Here is a 22,134-nt window from a genome sequence, read left to right as displayed (position 1 = left end):
ACTCTACAAGATATATTAGCCTTTATAATTTGCAAAATCTTCAACAAATATATTATTTCCAAATTTCATATGATGTGGCATTTATTTATTTTTTTAACGACGCTGCCATGGGATTTATAATGACATGGGGTGATTACACCATTTGTTTATTGGAAAAATTATTAATAGTTTGCCTTTCAATTAAAATACTCACAGTGTTGACAATTTAAGGTGGTGTTAGCTAAACTAATTCAAGCACATAAATCAGATTCTCAAAGATTAATTACTCAAGACTGATCATGACTTATAAATGTTTGCATTAGTTCAATGTCTCTAGATTTTCTCCAACCTGCATTGAAGAATAATATCATAATCCATTGGTGGTGGCATTGTCTTCCAAAAACATCCCTTTTTCTAATGACAAGTGTGACAGTCAGTACAAAAAGGTATGCACTGTCTCTTTAGTGTGCCTAAGATATTATAGAAATTATGTAGGTAAATCATATTAAGAAGTCATATCTGAATTAAACACAACCCTTGTCCTGCTTAGTGCACAACTCTTCAAAAACTGATAGGTTGTATATAAAATTGACAAATAATTAACTGTTTAGAAACAAAAGTATTGTTTGTATATACCAACATTTAAATAATCATATTAAACAAGACATAAATTTACGATAGATCTATATGCGATCATAAACTTAAGATTACACATTAAATGTATTTATTTAGACAGCTCCCGGACACTGTAATTCGAGAAAATTCGGACCATAAATAAATCTCGCTTTTTTTCTATAAGTATCTATTTTTTCATTTAACAGTCAATAAAGAACAAAAAGATGTAGTTTAGATTTAAAGTGCAACTGAATCGCAATCAGTTGAATTACCTATAAAACTGGACAGAAATACAAACTTAGCAACACAAGTTCACAAGCTGCCTGAGATGAAAACCGAATGTGATAATTTATTGTTACAGACAAATCGGGGCACAAAGTTTCGGTTAGAACAGTCGATCTGTGGTGTATTTTAAGTATGATGCCGTTCAAAAAGCTTAAAAATCTGAAGAATTACTTTCTATTTCCATATGAACACCATAATATTATCAATTTTACATCTATAATTATGAACACGATGGATTAAGGGTCGATTGGGGGGGGGGGGGGGGGTGCTTTAGCATTATAACGTTACATGCAGTACCAGAGTGTGCAATGCTTCATATATCTTTATAGTAAAAGCAATATTTAGTTTTAATAACTTTAACAGGAGGTTGTTAGTTGGCGTCCGCGGCAATTAGGTATATATTTTGGTATAAATATGTGGAATTATTGGGGGGAAGGAAGTGTGTGTGTGGTGGGGGGGGGGGGGGGGCAGGGTACTTAATTACTTGATAGATTTTTGCTGTTCATTAGAGTGGTACAATGTGAAAATATATGTGAGAATGCTCAGAAACTATTATAAATAAATTACTTTGAATATGAAATATTTGAAATAATGATTCAATAAATGAAAAAAGATATCATGGCTGAAAAAATTACTTATACACAAAGGTGAAGCAAAGAATCAAAGCCGATCCGAGGCGTGTGACAATTTAATTTCAACACGTGTATATCTACGAGGTTTGTTAGAAAATTTCGCGGACAAAGTGATTTACGGCAAAAATTACTATGACTTTGCAGGATGACGTATGTTTTATTATATGACTACCAAATGAAAAAAAAGTATGCAAAAAATCATATGAATTTTAAAAAAGATACAGCGATTTTTACTTTGCATGATTTAGATTTAGGGAGCAGGGGCTCGTAACATAAAGAGTACTTCAGTCTAAGGCAGTGCTTAAGTAGGACTTATGTACATTCTTAGACTTAAGTCCGTAACTAAAAGATCGCTTAGCTAAGACAATTTACCCAAAACTTAGGCGGCCGATAGAGGTGACTTAAATATGTCTTAAGTATTGTTTTCACACATTTAGAAGTTTTATTGTTAATTTTTTTCAATTCAGCATATGATTACAAAGTATTAAACACACATTATGATATTTACACATAATCAATATATTGATATTCGCCAATATAAAAATTTTGATTTGATTTATATAAATATTAACAGTGGTCGTAATGATCTGTAACATTTTCATAAACCAGTAGTATGCAAGTGGGCTGCTGAATAGGTTGTAAACGCGTTATGGTCGGTTTACAAGTAAGAAGTAACAGCATTCACAAAATAAATTCTAATCGCTCATTTCTCATTACAGAGAAAGGAAAGAGGGTGTGTAAATCATGCAACAAGGCGATCAAAAGCCATTTTGGTTCACATCGATCTATTGAATTTAAATAAGTCTTAATTCTCCTATGTGAGAGTTTCTCTCCCGCCCATTTACATCCTTAATATATGCAGCATATGGCTATTTAATATATTAACTTAAGTAAATACCCTCCCCTTTCCACTTCTCAAACAAAATTATGAATATAAAAACGATTATATTTGGTTCATTTGTTTTATTAATTCAAGAAAAAAAAGGGACTTTCTGAAAAAAAAAATTCTGTGACAACATTTAAACTCAAAACTGCAATTTCTTTTTATGATGTCAATGTGTTTATTGTATGACTCCTTAGTTCTGCTCCTCTTCTCTCTTCAAAAACACAGTCAGTTCTTAAAGTTCAGGTTTCTTTTTTCATCATTTCAACTTTTATATGACCCCAGGATAAGGGTGCGGGTAAATTGTCACCAATAAGAACATCATTTATGTAAATCTCAAGACAAAGCAGGTACCAGCTAAAATGAAAATTATATATATTTCAGTAAGTTTAACTTGTTATCAAAATGGCTCAAAGACTGAAATGGAGGATTTTCTACAATTTGATAGTCAATGGAGTTTTTTTTTTATCTTAATAAACTAGGGATGTCAAATGGGTCAATTTTTAGTACTCGGTTACTCGGACGTTTTTCCGATCGAGTACCCGGGTACTCGGTAAAAGTGTAAATAAATATAAACCAGAACATTGATAACTGTAAAACCTTGGTCATTTTTGTAGAAATAAAACCACATGATCTAATGGGAGGTTTCCCCGTAAGTGTGTTTGTATCTGTCTTATTTCCCGAGAATTTAGGGCTTCTTTGAGAATTGACAAAATTCGATAAACACGGTTGTTTTTCTGGAGTTTCTTGCCTGTCAAATTCCTCCTTATGTTTAAGACGAATTTTTGTCGTTCCCCCGTATAGGATAAGTTTACTTCGCACAGCTGACATTTTACGTTTTTGAATCTTCAGTTCTTTTAAAATATTTCCAGACCTTTGAAGTCGGTGGCGGCATTTTAGGTCTGTTCAATTTCTCTACTTTGTGCTACTTAATTTATATAATAGACTATATAAACGATGTTCAGTGAAAACAAATCATTAAAGTAAGCCAAAAATAAGGATAGACACCAGCCAAAGGTGAGGAAAGCTAGGTAACAGGTGCTTGTTTACTATAATTACTATATAAACACTGCCACAGGCGATAACGGTCATTTAGCATATTTAGAGGCGTAGAAAATCTTAATACCTGTATGTACAAGTGCAATGGACATTTTAAGTTTTAAAACCGAGGTTTTAATGCATTATTAAATAAACTTAGAAATATTAAAAAATATACACCCGAGTAACCGAGTACCGATTTTAGTATTCGATACTCGGACGTTCGATCGAGTACCCGGTTAACCGGGTACTCGTTGACATTCCTATAATAAACATTTCATTATGTTTAGATATGCATTTAATTTTGCACAAATTCAAATACAGCTTTGAAATAGTTTTTTGGTTTGTTCGATTTGAAATTATTATCATCCTCACCCCTGGTATATGCGTGATATTAGTTTAATTGCATGCGCCCCTTTATTTTACCCGGCCTGACCTTAAAAATGCACCTCTATCTCTCTCTCTCACACACACACACACACACACACACACACACACACACACACACACACACACACACACACAACTGATTTTATACAAGATTGATATTATTATAATGCTGGTGCAGTCAGTGAGAATTAAAACATACAATGTATTTTTTTGCTTTTGATGAGCAATATTGAAAATTGTAGATTATAAATAACATAGGGTTATATCAATCATTTTAAAACATGAAAAGAAACCATTCGTACATGAAATGCTTTTTCTAATTGAATTGTCTCATAGAATAATCAGATTGGTCATTATTTCAATGATAAATTAGTGTGCATGTATACATGTATGTTATTCACTTACATTTTCTTCAAGCCTTTTTTTCGAATCAGTGTGACACTTTTCAAATTACTCTGCAAATAACAAAAAATAATTATGGGAAGTCATACAATTTAATTTGCATGCATATATGGACATGTCAACAGTAATTTGAACATTTTTGTGAAAGGTCTACTTATATTTTGCATGGATGGGTACATGTAAAATGACCAAAACTTCAAACATTATTTGAAAGTTACACATGCACATTCTACACAAACAATGCAATATGTATGACCATTAATGTAAATTCCTCATTTAAAGAAAATCAGATGGAGACATGCAGTCATTTCTTTATTATTATTTGGTTTTTTTTATTACCAATAGTACAGCATTATAAGTATGAACCCAGGTGACAAGATTTCAAACAGTGTTATGATAAATCATAGTAATATACTGAGTTCTACTTATAAATATCAACTGGATGAATGTGTAAAAAATATAAATGAACTGCCATGGAAGAGTTTTGAACACAGTAGAAACTGAAAGGTGTTATTGATCAGCTGTTCATCAATTTCCAGAAAATGAAATCAGCATCTTTTAGCCTGCACTGTACTGATTTTCAAAAAATCAAATCAGCTGTTTTCACACAGTCTTTGTATTGTTTACTTACAAATTGAAAAAAAAAAACAACCAACAGCTGTGTAAAGCTAAATATTGTCAGCACAAGTACTATGAACTTCGAAGAAGGGAAGGCATATTGTTTTGCTGCTGTCTGTCGGTCGGTCGGTCTGTCGGTCGGTCCAGCAACAGTTTCCGTTCATTTTAACTTTGATTAAATGTGTCAAACAGCAATGTGACGAATGCCTGTCTATTTCATTGTTGGCCACTCAGCTTCAACCAGATTTGTCTGGCTTTTGAGCTAAGACTACGCAATCGATGTTTATTTCGCTAAAAACGCGTCATTTTTAACTTGTTTTGACGCAAGAAATAGATAGCTACGTCCAACTTAAGTCCAAGGTCTTGTTAAAATGGTTCTATTAATATATAAATAGTGCCTGTTTGGGAGGGTAACAGTTGAAATTGACACCCCGAGGAAACCATTGTCAACCGACTCGAAGCGGAGGATGACAATGGTTTTCGAGGGGTGTCAATTTAACTGTTATCCTCCCAAACAGGCACTATTTATTTTATTATACTGAATGTCTTAATTTTAGAGAATATTTTTACTGCTTTTATATAGAAATAACGTGAATTCTATGGCGAACCGTACGCGCATTATTTACGTGCATGTAACAATTCGTTGTGTTACCCGTTCCTAAGTGTGTTGCTAACGCTGAAGGAAATAGAACAGATTATCAACTGCGTCTAAACCAATCAGATTTCAGTATTTAACATGAAAGTATAATGATACATTTTATGTACACACGATATCGATGATGTATTATCATTAAAGGCCAGCTGCCCGCAAAGCTCGTCTGGCTCACACATAAGTTGTGTTGTTGTTAATTTTGTTGGAAATTTTCTTTTAAGTGTATATTATACCACAAATAGCCCGCTCACAATCAAACTTCTAACAACCCTCGTATTACGTATATCAACGGAATGCTGTCTATACAAAATATTTCAATGCATGCTTGTATTAATGCATGTTTTCAAATTTGTATCATGGCTGTGGTGTTTTTCCTTTGTAAGTAGAGTGTACAATAACTGAAGATACACCGATGGGCGGAGCCAACAAAAACTGTGCGTGTAAATAAGTTATTGAACACCAAGGTAATTTCAACATTTAATTTCTGACTTGCACAATCGTTTTTTAATAAAGACACTCTTTTGTAACTTCAAATAAAACATAACATAACATTTCTCATAAACTGATAATTGCAAAGTCAACAAGTTCAACTACTGATATGAAATGAACGTGCAGTTGTTATATGAGCAAGTACTGCTACCACCAGCTTCCAATTTCTCAGGGACGCGTACGTTCATTTTGTAAGATATATATACGAGATGTCCACAAGCTTCCTCCGGTTCTTTCTTTGGACATTTAGGTTCTGGGGAATCTAATGCTTTCGAGACCGTGCACGCAATATCTGTATTTCCGCGTTTGTAGGCCCGCACTCCCATTTCTGACCGATGTCCCGTTCAACCCATGATCTCCTGTTCATCAACTCCTTTTTGATAGAGGGCCGTTGCGCACGTTCTTTTTCCGGAATGGTTGGTAAAGTTTCCTTTAAGGCCGGCTTCTTCACAGAATACCTTCATCATAGATTTTAGTTTATTAACACCGACTAGTTGCGAGCCGGAACGAGGGGGCGAACCTGTCAGTGGACGGCGGTAAAACGGTCCTTTGTTTCCCAAAGCATCCAAGTATATCTTGAAGAAGTTGGCCATGCAGTGGTCCCCTTATAAAGAAAACAAAAAACTTAAATCAGTTATAGCTGTACATAACATTCTTTAAAATAATTATCAGAGTCGAATTAAGGTCGGATTTTTCATAAAAACGGAATAAAACGGGGGGTGGGGGTGTTGATCGACTTACCAGGCTGACAGTAGTGTCGTATCTGTTTGTTATGTAGTTCCTTGTGAGCTAGTCCTCCCTTGAATGTCTTTGTTGACATGCCCGTGAATTCAATGAATTTACCCCGGTTATCCTCACCAAGAAGAAACTGATTATATTCTAAAGAATGATGTTCGTCATGCCCCCTCAACCCAAACAACTTGCAACAGTAAAACAAACACGGTGTTTTGAAGGGTTTCTGCGCTGTTCATCCCAAATATTCCTTTTTCCCAGATAACTGCTTCATCTTCCGGAAGTATGGTGTCAGCTTGTTTTCTTTTCCCTCCAACTCCTCTGCTTAACGCGTCCTTCATTTTACTGTCCATAATTTTTCGGAACCCTGCAAATCTTGGATCCGCCGCATCAAGAATGTTTTTGTCATGTATTTCACGATCACGTAAATATCTTAAAATGCCACAGCTAATGTAATAAAGAGTTTTTGCAGGATATTCTTTACCGTCTTTTCTGCGTACTCTCATAATAAAGCGTCCTAAATAAAAGTTGAGCTGCGCCGCGTCCATGGTGTCGATTTCTGGTATTAAGAGTTCAGGCGGCACTTGACACTGCGCGTTTCGTTCAAGCCGCCAACTTTCAAATATGTTACATGTATATGACCAACGGGTATTTTTTCGTGTTGTGATTTTCTTGACTCTCTATCAGAGCTTGAATTTCCTCTTCGTCAACTTCACAACCAAATCGTGGCTCCTCAGGGATTTGAAAATGTTCACTTTTTGTCACCACGTCTACGTCCATGCCAGAAACCCCGCCATTCGATGCGTCGAAGCTCATGTCAAAATTCACAAGATTCTCCTTGTCTGCATCAAAATCCATGAAATAATCTTCAAGTTTAATTTCTTCAAAACAACAGTTCATTTCTATTTCTTTGCAGGCCTGAGATAAAATTAAGTCCTCGTCAGTTGACAAAAAATCCAGGCCCAAATCTCGTAAATCACCCGTGTTCCCTGTGGGAAAGCTGCAGCCAGACATCCTCTGTCTTTAACAGCAGGTCAAACAATGCGTCGAAGAATATACTGGCGGGAAAGAGAGAATATGCACGCGGTCACTTGACGAAATCTTTTTCTTTATTGGTCAAAATTACTATCACGCATCAGACACTCTTATTAAGACACTATTGGTCAAGTTGAAAATCAGGCATCAAACACTTGTCACAAGACACTCACTGATGTTTTAATTGGCCCATGATACAAGAAAGTTATTGAATATGTATTATGGTGTATCCTGAATTATTTGGACAAAGGGCAGAGACTCGTGCTTCGCACTCGTCACCGCCTTTCGTCCAAATAATTCAGGATACACCATAATAAATATACAATAACTTCTACTTGTATCGAGCCGAGAAGTACGAACTGTTACTGGATTGATATCATTCTGATTTTTGTGGCATTTTACAGAGGAGGAATTTGGAGAAAAATCAACACCGGCAATGGGAACCAAACCCACGACCCTTGGGTCCGGAGGCGCACGCACTACCATATGCGCAACGGCGCTCTTTTTTCGCATATGTAATGAGATATTTGAATGATATCATAAAGGACCATTAACCGATTATGGAAAAAAATGAATTAATGTTGTATTTTATATTCATCAGTTATGCTTTAGTATTTTATAATCGTTCCTCGTTTAATTACCCAGGGGCGTCGGAAGGTATCCATACCCAGGCGGCAAATTTTATCGATAACCAGCTAGGGGAGGGGGGGGGGGCGTCGGGATTAAACCGAATTTGACTGGAAATACATGTATATATTCCACAACGTGTCCAATGATTTTTACATTTAATGATATCATTGTATCATATTTATTGCACTATCAGAACCAACTCAAGATCATTGTACTTGATCTTTGTTTGTTTACATTTGACGGCATACACATTTAATTTGATTTGTTTATATTCATGTATGAGCATCAATTTTGATTAACTTATCAGTCTCTGTTGCACATCTAAAACGTCCAAAAATCCAGTGCTGACACAAATTTGCTTTCGGAAAAGTTCAAAACAGTTGTAGTATCTCAGTGAATTTGCAGGATCAGATTATTTTTAATCCTGTTTTGTATCATGGTTAAACGTAAACATTTCTAAATTCGTTTTAGTTATAATTACAAATAGTACATTAGCAGAATATTATAAATTTGTGATATTTACCTTGTCAAAATGAACCGTAAATAACCATAGATAGAACTTAAAACCAGGAATGATTGAACATTTTTTCTTGCCGAAAAAAACTTCTTTGGTACTTGAAATATACAGGATTGTTATATTGATCCTTCCAGTATTGAAATTGGAATGCATAAATAATACGTTAATGATAATTGTACTATAAAGATATTTTTACTACAGAAAATTCCAGTGCTATGCACAGTGTTTGATATGCTCATTCATTGTGATATTCTCCGAGAATTGGTTATGACTTGCATCTTGTTATAAATCCCAAAAGCTAGAGAACTTATTTTCTTTACTTCTTTGATGCCAAAACTATCTATTAATGCCCTGTTCATTGTCAACACACGCCAGAAACGGGTATATATACTTCCACTCTTGCTAGGGTTTACAAGAGAGTTCACACTTCGCCGCTACATTCGCCGACCACAGATCGCTGTTATCATCGCCGCTTCAATAAACGTCGATCGCCGTTCTAAAATTTCATTTTAGCCTTAATGTTTTGTTAAAAAATCACTTTTTTGCAAAATTATTGGGGTGGCGGCCGCCGCCCCTGTCCCTACACCCTTGGTGACGATGTTATTAATTTTGTAAAATATACAAATGAAGCTCTCCCAGTTAATTTTTTGCCGCAGCAATTTTTTTCATAAATTTACACACAAAAAGTTAATTATGAAGGAATCCCCCCGCCCCGCCAGCTTTTTGGAGACTCTAACACCCACCCCCACCCCCTCCCCCAAGGGGTTAGGATTTTTCATGATTTTAGCATGTTGCATATTTGATCTCCCTTTTTTTTTTTTCTTCTTTTTTTTTCTTTTTGCTTGTCAAAATTTCCTTGATGAGTCTGCCTCGGTTTTTGAATTACGATGTTACGTGCCTGTACTTGTTTTTGTGAGATCCAACAATTAAAAAGACTTTATTTAAATAATGGCTCTGAGTGCCGAATATTTTTTAGATGTAATGGGTGCACTGGTCAACAGTGATACATCTTTGCAGAAAAAATCCACATAACATCAACATAACATGTCGTTTAACCATTCAAATATCGATCTTTTTATCGACCAAAAAGAAGGGATTCAACTAAATAAATACTGGGATTGATTTCAATCGCATACTTAATTGTAACCAGTACAAAATTGTTAGCTCACCTGAGCCAAAGGCTCAAGTGAGCTTTTCTGATCACAATTTGTCCGTTGTCTATCGTTGTCGTTGTCGGCGTTGTCGTCGTCGTTGTAAACTTTTCACACTTTCATCTTCTTCTCAAGAACCACTCGGCAGATTTCAACCAAATTTGGCACAAACCACCAATAGGTGAAGGGAATTCAAGTTTGTTCAAATGAAGGGCAACGCCTTCTTCAAAGGGAAGATAATTGAGAATTATTGAAAATTTGTTGGTATTTTTCAAAAATCTCTTTCTCAAAAACTATTAGGTCTGAAAAGCTTTAAATTGTGTTGAGGTATCCTCAGGTAGTGTAGAGTCAAGTTTGTGCAAATCATGGTCCCCGGGGGTAGGGTGGGGCCACAATAAAGTTTTACATAGGAATATATTGAGAAAATCTTTAAAAATCTTCTTCTCAAAAACTATTAGACCAGAAAAGCTCAAATTGAAGAGGAAGCATCCTCAGGTAGTGTAGATTCAAGTTTGTTCAAATCATAGTCCCTGGAGGTATGGTGGGGCCACAATGGAGGAATGGATTTTTACATAGGAATATATAGAGAAAATCTTTAAAAATCTTCTTCTCAAAAACTATTAGGCCAGGAAAGCTCAAATTAAAGTAGTAGCATCCTTAGGTATGTAGATTCAAGTTTGTTCAAATCATCGTCCCTGTGGGTAGGGTGGGACCACAATAAGGGGATCAAGTTTTACATAGGAATATATAGAGAAAATCTTTTAAAATCTTCTCCTCATAAACTAATAGGCCAGAAAAGCTCAAATTAAAACGGAAGCATCTTCAGGTAGTGTAGATTCAAGTTTGTTCAAATTATGGTCCCCGGAGGAAGGGAGGGGCCACAATTAGGGGATCAAGTTTTACGTAGGAATTTTCAAAGAAAATCTCTAAAAATGTTCTTCTCAAAAAGTATTGGGCCAAGAAAGCTCAAATTTAAATGGAAACATTCTCAGGTAGTGTAGATTCAAGGTTATTCAAATCATGGTCCCTGGGGGTAGGGTGGGGCTACAATGGGGGATAAATTTATATATATATAGAAAATCTTTTTCTCAAAACTATTAGGCCAGGAAAGCCCAAATTTTAGTGGAAGCACCCCCATATCGTATAGATTCAAGTTTGTTTAAATAATAGTCCAGGGGTAGGGTGAGGCCACATTGAGGGATGGATTTTTACATAGGAATATATAAAGAAAATCTTTAAAAATCTTTTTAAAGACTATTTGGCCAGAAAAGCTTAAATTTGTGTAGAGGCTTCCTTGGGTAGAGTAAATTCAAGTTTGCAAAATCACAGTCCCTAGTGGTAGGGCGGGGCCGTGATGGCGGTTTGAATTTTTACATAGGAATATATAGAGAAAATCTTTAAAAATATTCTGGGAAAGTTTTCGGTCCTAAAATCTGTACTTAGTGTGAAAGCACACGTTATGCAGATTTAAGTTTGATGAAACGTGATTCCGTAGAGAAAGGTGGGGCCACGAAATGGGGGAGGGGGTATAAAGGAATAGAGAAATATCTTCTTACAGGTACAACAATAAAAGGGGCTTGGTATTTACCAAAAGAGGTGGATAAAAATTGGCAGATTTTCAATTTTTTCTTAGAAAGATCTACTGTACTTAGTTGTCGAGATAGTTTGATACTGTAATGCTAATTTGATCAGAATTAAGGCAATTGTTCCTCAGGTGCCTCTTGTTTTAAAACTCAAATCTGCTTCCAACCTATTGCTTTAAATCCCAATCCCCAATTCAGAAGTGATATGCTTCCTGATTAGAGCCGTTTGGATTCGTTCACAAATCAAAACTTTATGAAAAGTTCCAAATGTGCATATATTTTAATATCCATTATGAATGCAAGTCGAAAATATGTCGCCCTTTTCATTCCTGAGATATTAAAAGCTGGAAGTCCATTAAAACTACCCAAAATAATGAAAATCCTAATCCGTTGGTGAGGGGGGTGGGGGTGAAGCGCGTAGTCTACCTACATGTAATGACTTTATTTTCTCTCTTAATTTCCTTGTTTCATTTCAATGTTTAACATGCTCCCAAAAAAGTGGGCGAGGTGGGGGTGAGGGTAAATCCATGATAATTTAATTTCAACAAAAGTTTTGCTGCAAGAAAAAGTGTCCCCCTCCCCATACTGTTGATCGTAGCATTAAAAAAACAATAGGGTGGTTAATTGGTATACACAGAACGTGCCTGATACAAAGACACATAAGAGTTCTTAGTTAATTAAAAGGTCTGTGAAAGAACAATGGGTACTAATGAGGTATACACAGTGTGTCTCCTTGGCTTATCTCAGGCCAGCTCACTCTCATCTACGTAACAAAAACACCCAGGGCTACATTCTAATTAAGTTATTCAATCAAACACAACAATATTGAAAGACAAATGTAAGATAATTATAACACACATGGAGCTATTTCTTTGCTGCATTTTCCTTAATTTGGGAAGGGTCTATGGATTTTTTCAAACTTGCTTAATCTAATTATATATTTACACATAATATTGGTGCAAACACCAAATTCTGCACGTTAATTTCACATAGGTCCACTTTTCGATGAAAGAAAACCTTAGATAATTAAAATATTAGACTATTAAATCTCTAATTGAATGTACAATGTATATATATATTTTATGAATTTCTCACCACATACTGTGAAATGAACATGTACCTGAAAGTTTGAAAATGGAAATATACTTTATAAACATTCGTAAATTGTTGATATACGTATATTTTTACACCGCACATCGTAGAAATTTCCTCTATGTTTGAAGTTTATATATATTGTGAAATCCATGTAGCTACAACCACCAAGCCTCCTTAATTAAGCCATATACTTACCTTTTCAGGTCATTAGGCCGTGATTGTATGACATGCTCTACACGTGTTTAATATTTATTGCTATGGCTCATGTCGGCTTTTGATCTTTAATTCAATTAAACTACTGCATGCTTTATTATGTATTTATTCCATGTCTGTTCTTCCTCAGTTGATAGATGTGTTATCCATCTTCAGCTTTTGTTTCATTCATACAATGTCATTGTTCATTAATTGTGTTTTTACTATGATGTTATAATGAAGGATGTAACTTGTGGTCAAATGAATTCAAAGTCAAACTTTATAGGTTAATATTCTCTTTCTTTAAATCAATGATCTCTAAAGATTTTAATTTAATTGTAATTATGCATGTAGAAAGAAGCTTTCATCTCGGGCTTACTTCCTCGTTGTAAACAAGGAGTCATGATTTGTACAACGCGTACGGTTCCTGGGGACAGATATAACACTACCACGCGTATCTTACGTAAGCAGTGTACACGTTAAGTAAAAGTCTTAAGTGATCGTATAGTGGTTTTATTCGGCAAAAAGCAAACTAGATACACAGTCCCAATTCGGGGAAGTCAGAGAGAGATGTTGAGAGTTCGAAAGAGCGTCGGAATTAACCTAACTTGCGAGAAGTTAGTAGTTTTATACTATTTGGGGAAAACAACTATCAAAGTAATACAAGTGTTCATTGGGTGTTGAAAAGCCCATTAAGAGGGCGCCACCACCTTGTTACTATGATGCTCCAAGATGGCGTCAAGCTGGTCAGTCAAGAACCCGCCCCTAATCAGTGTACTTAGGGTCAACCAAGGTCGCGACATATATTTACTAGGGGGTGGGTCACTGTATCGTGACCAATTACTGTCATCTACATGAACCGATCAAACGACTAATTGAACTTCAATTAGCAGATTGATGTATGTAATTGTTTGGTTTACATCAAACTTTACCCCCTCAGGATATTTGTGTACTAATCGGGAACATAATGTCCAAATTGGAGACATACTGACCAGCAAGGATTTAATTACGGTCATTAAAGGATTCTCACCTCAAAACAATATACCCCATAAATATGTAAACATGGTAGCTATTGGCTCTCTCTCTGACCCTTCCTTTAAAGCAATAAAGTCTTTGATGGACACAGAATTATCGTGATTCAATTTACATGGAATATACATTAAATAAAGGTATTTACTTTACGAAAGCATTCTATACTGATTCTAAAATAAAATGATAAGTCAATTCACAATAGTTCAAAGAATAATATGTAACGTCCAATCAGTATAGTCAAAGTTATAGGATACGTAAAATATAAAGTCCAATCACCAGTGTTCGATTATATAATAATAGGTAAATATAAAGTCCAATCACCAGTGTTCGATTATATAATTACATGTAACAAGGGCTATTTTGTTACACACCTCCACCACATCGGGAAAAAGTTGCTCAATACACTGCAACTTTTTAAGCACAGTCTCGATACACAAAAGAGTCTCTTTACACAAAACAGTCTCTTTACACAGAAAAGTCTGTATAGAGTTCAGCGTCCGGTATTATCGGAGAATTCATCGAATAGCGTATGACACTTCCGGAATCATCGGAAACGAAACACAGGTCTGGTGTAGGTTCGTCGTAGTCGGTGTCATCGGTAACATCGTCGAAGTGATACTAGAAAGTGGATACTTCTAGAATCATCGGTATTTCCTCGGCTCTGGTTGTGATTATACACAATATACACAAAAAGTAGAAGGTAATTCATCCTTCCGTCATCATCGGAATGTTTAACATATTCCATTTCCCTCATCTGCTTCACTATACATGATTGTAGTTTGCTGTAACAAGTATTTAAAAGTTATTGGCTATGGGTAAGGTAGCACATACCCACGGAAAGTTCTTTAGGAAAGTCCAGGTCGTTGATACAAGTCCAGATCAGTTCAAATAAAAATAAGGCCGTTGATTTACATGAGACGTGCCCAATACATCCCATGTCCGGTAAACCGGAGATGTCCTAATTTGCCTTAGTCAGTAATAGATGTCGGAGCTGACCCAATTAAAGATGAGGCCCGGCTTGTAATCAGTTCAAATCTTGGTAGGTTTGGATAGATAGGCCCGTGTTCAGCAGTCATCCTGAGCGTCTCTGGCTGGAGATTGTTGAGGTAGCAAGGTCGCAGTAGGTTCAGTCTCTGCAGGCGGTGCAGTGGATAGTGTAGGAATGTCACCACCTTGGGTCTTGACCGCTGCATACGACGGCAGTATTGACATCTTATATTCCTCACTATCCCCCTTTGCATTCCAGAGCCCAATTATTCTACTCTTGATTCGTTTACGACATTTAATACTAATTAAACATACGACAATGAGTAAGATACCCAAAATCCCTATGAAAGGAAAAGACCAATGGGGTAAGTAAAACTTTTCTTCAGGTGGAAAATACATGTACTTAAGCTCATTTTGCAAATCATCCATTTCAATGTGTTTAATTTTGTTTAATTTAAAAGGATAAGTAGGATAGGTAAAGTTGGGTAAGGTTCGGTGAAATTTCTCCCAAATATTTTTGGTATTGAGGGTGTGTACAATTGTAATATTAAGGTGGTTTTCAGGGAATTTGACAGTCGTTTCTCGGCGAAAATATGGGGATAAGGTTATTTGACCGTGTACAGCTCGAGATGACATCGGTAAACGCAGCACGCCAACCGGAGGCTTTACAGAACGAATCGTGGTCTCTGTACCGCGTTCACTTGTCGGGCAGACTTGAGAAAATTTCAACTCTTGGACTGTCGACACAGCCCACTGACCAGCGCTAATATACTGCGCCAGCGGCAAATTACTCACATGAACTACTTTTTCACAAAACGTTTTTATTGCATTCGCCTTTTCCATAAAGAGGGCTACTAAGCAGGTTTTACTCAAATGCACAGGATAAAGGGGACTCTTAATAGTACAAAAATCTTTGACAACATTGGTACACTTATCCAATTCGTGTGAAGTTAATAGGACATACTGGGTTCGGTCTGAATGATTGCTAGCATTTCATTTTCAAGCGCGTATCTTGCAACAAAATTATTATCATTGGAGTTAGGAGAAAGCGGTTGTTCCTCAGCGGGAACGGAAGAAGTGGTAACTAGTGGAACAGGTAAATTGTCAACTTGGTATACTTCAACCGTAGAATATCCGTCTAAAAAGAGGGACGTGAACAATGGGAAATAACTGCTGGGCTTAAACGTCCCATGGCCAACATATTTAATTTATAAAAAATATTCTTTACAAACAATGCTTTAATCATGTATCTAGCTATTCCAACGCTTAAGTCAGTCATTAAGACCTAAAGACGTAAATATCGTCCGGATTTTAAAATCCACGTGGTGAGGGTATATACGAGTTTACAAAAATTGATACAGTGCTTTCAAGAGACCCTTAGCCTTTATGCTTTTTGATTTGGGCCTCTTGACCTTGACCTCCCCAATTGACATGTCGTCGTCCGAATTTGACCTTATATCATCCCTCTTGAGTTGCTCGTCTGTGAGTGGTTCAACGTCATTATGCATAGTCTCATCGGTCTCAATGTCGTCGGGGTCAAGTGTCAACTGATCACTAAGTTCGTTTGGCCTATCAGCTAAACGTTCTTCCCTATGTCTTATTCGTCTCTGTAGTTCGGCCAGTGGTATGTCATCCTCATCAGAGGAGTCCGTCCTTTCGTCTCTGAACTTGTTATTGAGAGCTTCTGGCCCTTCGTCTTCGATTGTGGAGTCCTTATGATCCTTAGGACGAAAATAAGGACGAAAATTAGAAGAATCAAGGACTCCGATCTCGTACGTCTTGTCGCTTACATCCGGTCCCGTCTCTGTGCAAATATCAGAGTCATCAGTCAGTAGTGAGTGATCTATCCGAGAGAGGAGGTCAGCACAAGAGTTATCTGTACCCGCAACATACTCTACGGTACAGTCATATCCAGTCATACACATTGCCCACAACTGGATTTTCTTGTTCTGCATGGGGGATTCCAAGACATACTTCAGTGGTTTGTGATCTGTGCGGATGATAAAAGAGGCTCCATGCAAGTACGCGTCCAGTTTTTGCAGTGCATAGTAGATAGCGTAAGCCTCCTTTTCAACAACAGACCACCTTGTCTGTGTGTCACTGAGTTTGTGGGATAGGAAGAAGAGAGGTTTCTCATTCCTTACGTTGGGGTTGTCAGGGGGATCATCACAAGGTTGAGTCAAGCAGGCCCCAATAGCATTTTGGCTCGCATCCGTATATAGTATATAACTTTTGGTGGGGTCCGGATACGCAAGGAGCGGCACAGTACTCAAGTAACTCTTCAGTTTCTCAAATGCAGCAGTACACTCTTCTGTCCACTTAAACCTGGCATGTTTTCTTGTAAGAGCTGTCAGGGGTTCTGCAACCTGTGAGTACTGGGGAACAAAACGTCGATAGTATCCAGTCATGCCAATAAACGACCGAACATCGCGGACACATCGAGGTTGGGGCAACGCTTTGATAATTTTAACTTTCTCTGGGTCGGGCTGAATACCTTGTTCGCTGATGATAAAGCCTAGATAATTGGTTCGATTTTGATAAAAGGAGCATTTCTTTAACTTCAATTTAAGCCCGTGATGTCGTAACCTATCAAATACCTGTTGAAGATGTTGTTGATGTTGCTCTGCGTCTGTTGACCAGATGATCACGTCATCAAGATAAGCTGTTGTAAAGTCTTCTAATCCCTGTAAAACCACTGCCATTAAATTTTGAAAAATTGCTGGAGCATTGCATAACCCAAATGGCATAACATTAAACTGGAAAAGTCCACGATGACAGGCAAATGCCGTTTTTGATTTCGATTCCTCGTCCATGGCCACTTGCCAGTAGCCGCTTTTTAAGTCCAGCGTAGTAAAGTACTTAGCCTGGCCTAATTGTGCGAGGATATCATCTATCAGTGGCAAGGGATAACTGTTTTTCCTGGTGATGTTGTTCAAGGACCTGTAATCCACACAGGGTCGGTTGCTCCCATCTGCTTTCTTCACAATTACCATCGGGAAGGACCATGGGGATACTGATCGTTCTATCACCTTCGCTGCCAGCATCTCATCGACTGCTTGGGAAATTATTCTTCGTTTATTCAAAGGAGCGCGGTATGGTCGTTTCCTGATTGGGTGATGGTCACCAGTGTCTATAGACATCTTGACGGTATCGGTCCGTCCTAAGTCCGCGTCTGACTTCGCAAATAAGTCAATATTTTTTTCAAGTAAATTTTTAACCAAAAGTTGAAATTCGTCAGGTGCCTTAAAATCGAGGGCGCCTGTCTGTAAAGCGTTTATTTCCGGTATCGGATACGGATCCGACGTGCGCGGGTCTTCAACACGTTGATCTGTAATCGGCTCGCCCCGGGCCACAACGGCACCTCGTCTTAAAACCATACACTTACCTGTGGTATTAACGACTATTACCATTGAACGATTTCTTTCGTTCCTTGGGGCTACCGCATTACAGACCAGTAATCCTGGATTTAGGGACAAAAATCCGCGATCAAGACCATAAATTTCAATTTCGCGGGAGCGACAATTACTACCAACCTTTACCGGTACTTGTACTGCTGTCTGGGGTTTTATTTTAACTTTACCTGTGGTTCGTAGCAGGGAAGATATGCACAAATCATCATCCAATGGTACGATAGAATCATTAATTTTCAGTGAGGCCAGTCTGCAATTCGTACCTTTTTCTACAGATGAGATATGCACATCCTCCTCCAGGGGCACATACGCATTCTTAATTCTTAAAGATTTTAGGTCAAAATACAACCTAACACCGTTACTAAGCAACCAATCACGTCCAAGGATAACATTTCTGGACATTGAGCGCGTTACATAAAAATCTTGTACAACACTATTTCCGCCAATAATAAAAGAAATTCTAGCCACCCCATCTATGTCTAGTGGGGAACCATCCACACCCATTAAATTTAACCTTTTTCTTTTTAGTTCCGGTTTGTATTTTAGTGAATCGTAAATTTTCCGTTTGATAAGACTCACCTCTGCTCCAGTATCCACTAAAGCCCTAAGTTTCTGGTTCTGAACTTTAATTAAACAAGAATTTGGACTACCAGCAAAATTAATGAAAGCTGATTTTAACCTCTTGGCGGGTGATTGATTACTTAGTTCTCCTACTCTTACCTTTCCTCCTCCGCCGCCGGCCTCATTGCGACGGAGGGTTTTTAGTTTAAACGGTTTTTTGGGGTGGGACGTTTTCGAGCTTGGGGCTGTCTTGTTCTTTCGGGGCAATTTCGAGCTATGTGACCTTCTCTTTTACAATTAAAGCATGCATTCTCAAATTGTTCAGTTCTGGGCCTTCTTCTATACCGCATGTGACCTATTTCCATAGGCACAATAGTGCGAGGGGCAGGGAGGGGGTTTTGAGGATTTAAAGTTGGGATAGGGTTAGGCAGATCAGGCGCGACAGGTCTGAGCCTGGGAAATACCACATCTTCCGGATCTCGCGTCGGGACAAACTCTTTCCCTAACCGCATTTTAACCTCGGTATGAAAGTTCTGTATTGAAAGCGCGCTATCCGCGGCAGCCGTCAGCGTAGTCGGCTTTTGATGCATGATTTTAATTTTCATGTGATCGTCGGACATACCGTCAATGAATAATTGTACCAACTGGCGCTGTACCTCAGGAGGGTCAAGGCTGTCAAATGCATCGAGGGCCAGTCGAGAGAGTCGAGTGCTGTACACTTGGACATTTTCGTCAGGTTTTTGTTTAATTTTGAACAGGGATGCATATGCGTGATGTTTGTCACTACATTCCCCAAATCTTAATATTAGTTGGTTTTTCAGGTGTCCCCATCCCCTTTCTACAGTTTGGTCATGCACGCGCTGTTCAATGTACAGGCCGATATAGTCACTTACATCCCCCCTACTATGTCTTAGAGCAAGACGGACTTTTTCATCATCTGTCAAATGGGGATTTAAGACCAAAGCTTTGTTTATTGCATTTATCCAAGCCCGGAATTCCGACGGCTTCCCCGAAAAAGGAGGTGTATCAATTATGATTTCTTGCTTTTTAATGGCAATTTTAATTTGCTTGAGTTTCTCATTCACTGTCGTACTAAGTTCAGTAAACCCTTGCTGTATCGTACCAGCAACAATATTTGTGGCTTGTTCTAAACCTTCAGTCATGTTTACCAGACAATAAATACCCAAAAGAATAATAGAATAAATAAGAATAAATCAAGAGTAGATGAGACTCGGACTTACAAAACAGGACAGTAAAGAATAATAAAATTGTCTTACCGTGACTGGTTAGATAGATCCAAAAATCCAAAGTCTTTTAAAGAAGGTACAAATCCTGGTCGCTGGCGCCAATCAGCCCGTATAACACTACCACGCGTATCTTACGTAAGCAGTGTACACGTTAAGTAAAAGTCTTAAGTGATCGTATAGTGGTTTTATTCGGCAAAAAGCAAACTAGATACACAGTCCCAATTCGGGGAAGTCAGAGAGAGATGTTGAGAGTTCGAAAGAGCGTCGGAATTAACCTAACTTGCGAGAAGTTAGTAGTTTTATACTATTTGGGGAAAACAACTATCAAAGTAATACAAGTGTTCATTGGGTGTTGAAAAGCCCATTAAGAGGGCGCCACCACCTTGTTACTATGATGCTCCAAGATGGCGTCAAGCTGGTCAGTCAAGAACCCGCCCCTAATCAGTGTACTTAGGGTCAACCAAGGTCGCGACATATATTTACTAGGGGGTGGGTCACTGTATCGTGACCAATTACTGTCATCTACATGAACCGATCAAACGACTAATTGACTTCAATTAGCAGATTGATGTATGTAATTGTTTGGTTTACATCAAACTTTACCCCCTCAGGATATTTGTGTACTAATCGGGAACATAATGTCCAAATTGGAGACATACTGACCAGCAAGGATTTAATTACGGTCATTAAAGGATTCTCACCTCAAAACAATATACCCCATAAATATGTAAACATGGTAGCTATTGGCTCTCTCTCTGACCCTTCCTTTAAAGCAATAAAGTCTTTGATGGACACAGAATTATCGTGATTCAATTTACATGGAATATACATTAAATAAAGGTATTTACTTTACGAAAGCATTCTATACTGATTCTAAAATAAAATGATAAGTCAATTCACAATAGTTCAAAGAATAATATGTAACGTCCAATCAGTATAGTCAAAGTTATAGGATACGTAAAATATAAAGTCCAATCACCAGTGTTCGATTATATAATAATAGGTAAATATAAAGTCCAATCACCAGTGTTCGATTATATAATTACATGTAACAAGGGCTATTTTGTTACACAGATGCTTTGATGTTGTCAAACTATGCTGCTAAATTCTATTATTAATTAAATTAAACAACTATTTCTGATTGAAATGCTGAACATAAATAAAAAAAAACCAAGAATTTGTTGAAATTAATTTACATTACATGAAGAGACGATAAGACTATTTGATCGTTTTAGAGTGTGGTATATCAGAATTGATAAATCAATAATGCAAATACTGTATGTATTCATGCATTTAAATTCACAGATACTGGACGTACAGAAGTGCACAAAACGCGTATTCGTTTATTTTGGGATTACATGTATAAAGTTTTTAAGAGTCGATTTTGCTTTAAAACAACAGATTTTCTGTATAAAATCTTCTACAGTCATAGTAATTTGTTACACCACAAAAGTGTTGAATAAAACAACCCATTAAGATGTCATATTGATTAATAAACCATTTTAATGCAGCCATACTATGTACTTTAAACATCTTTTGTTTTTACAGTTTTTAAAGCTGAGTACCCTGACATTCAAATGCGTCGACAAGCATCTACTAGTATACGGAGATTCTTTTATGAACATTTTTTTCCCTACATAATTACCACTACCCCAGTTTTTCTCTTACCCATACAAACACCCCTATAACAGTTCAGATGGAACAATGTTTTTTGTTAAGATCTTGGTGAAAAATACTTTGTAGTAGATACAACAGGTGTGTCAGGAAAAAGAAGATAAGGTGGGCGACAAAGAACCGAGGAAACAGCTGGCCGCGATATGCGCATGCGTCAACATGGCCTTATTTGTTTTATCGAAAATCATTTTATCATGAAAATGCACATAAATGAAATTAACGTTTGTTTAATGCTATCACAATTAGTGTGTCAGCTGCCGCAAGCTATCTTATTAGATTTTCAATATATTCATATATTTGTGTGC

The 22,134-nt window shown here is 37.1% G+C and overlaps 1 protein-coding gene and 1 non-coding gene across 2 annotated transcripts in view; both read right to left on the bottom strand.

Moving 5' to 3' along the window:
- Window positions 1-22,134, bottom strand: part of LOC105334969 (ankyrin repeat domain-containing protein 17) — a 776,771-nt gene that overhangs the window by 376,379 nt on the left and 378,258 nt on the right. The window lies entirely within an intron of this gene.
- On the bottom strand, window positions 5,987-7,918 carry LOC117681062 (uncharacterized). The gene is made up of 2 exons (XR_010708713.1): window positions 6,725-7,918; window positions 5,987-6,587 (listed from the first exon to the last, which is right to left on the bottom strand). It is a non-coding gene; the product is annotated as an uncharacterized protein (transcript).

Source organism: Magallana gigas, chromosome 8, assembly GCF_963853765.1.
Source record: "Magallana gigas chromosome 8, xbMagGiga1.1, whole genome shotgun sequence".
Classification (NCBI taxonomy): Eukaryota; Metazoa; Mollusca; class Bivalvia; order Ostreida; family Ostreidae; genus Magallana; species Magallana gigas.
This window is presented reverse-complemented; position numbering and strand designations above follow the sequence as displayed.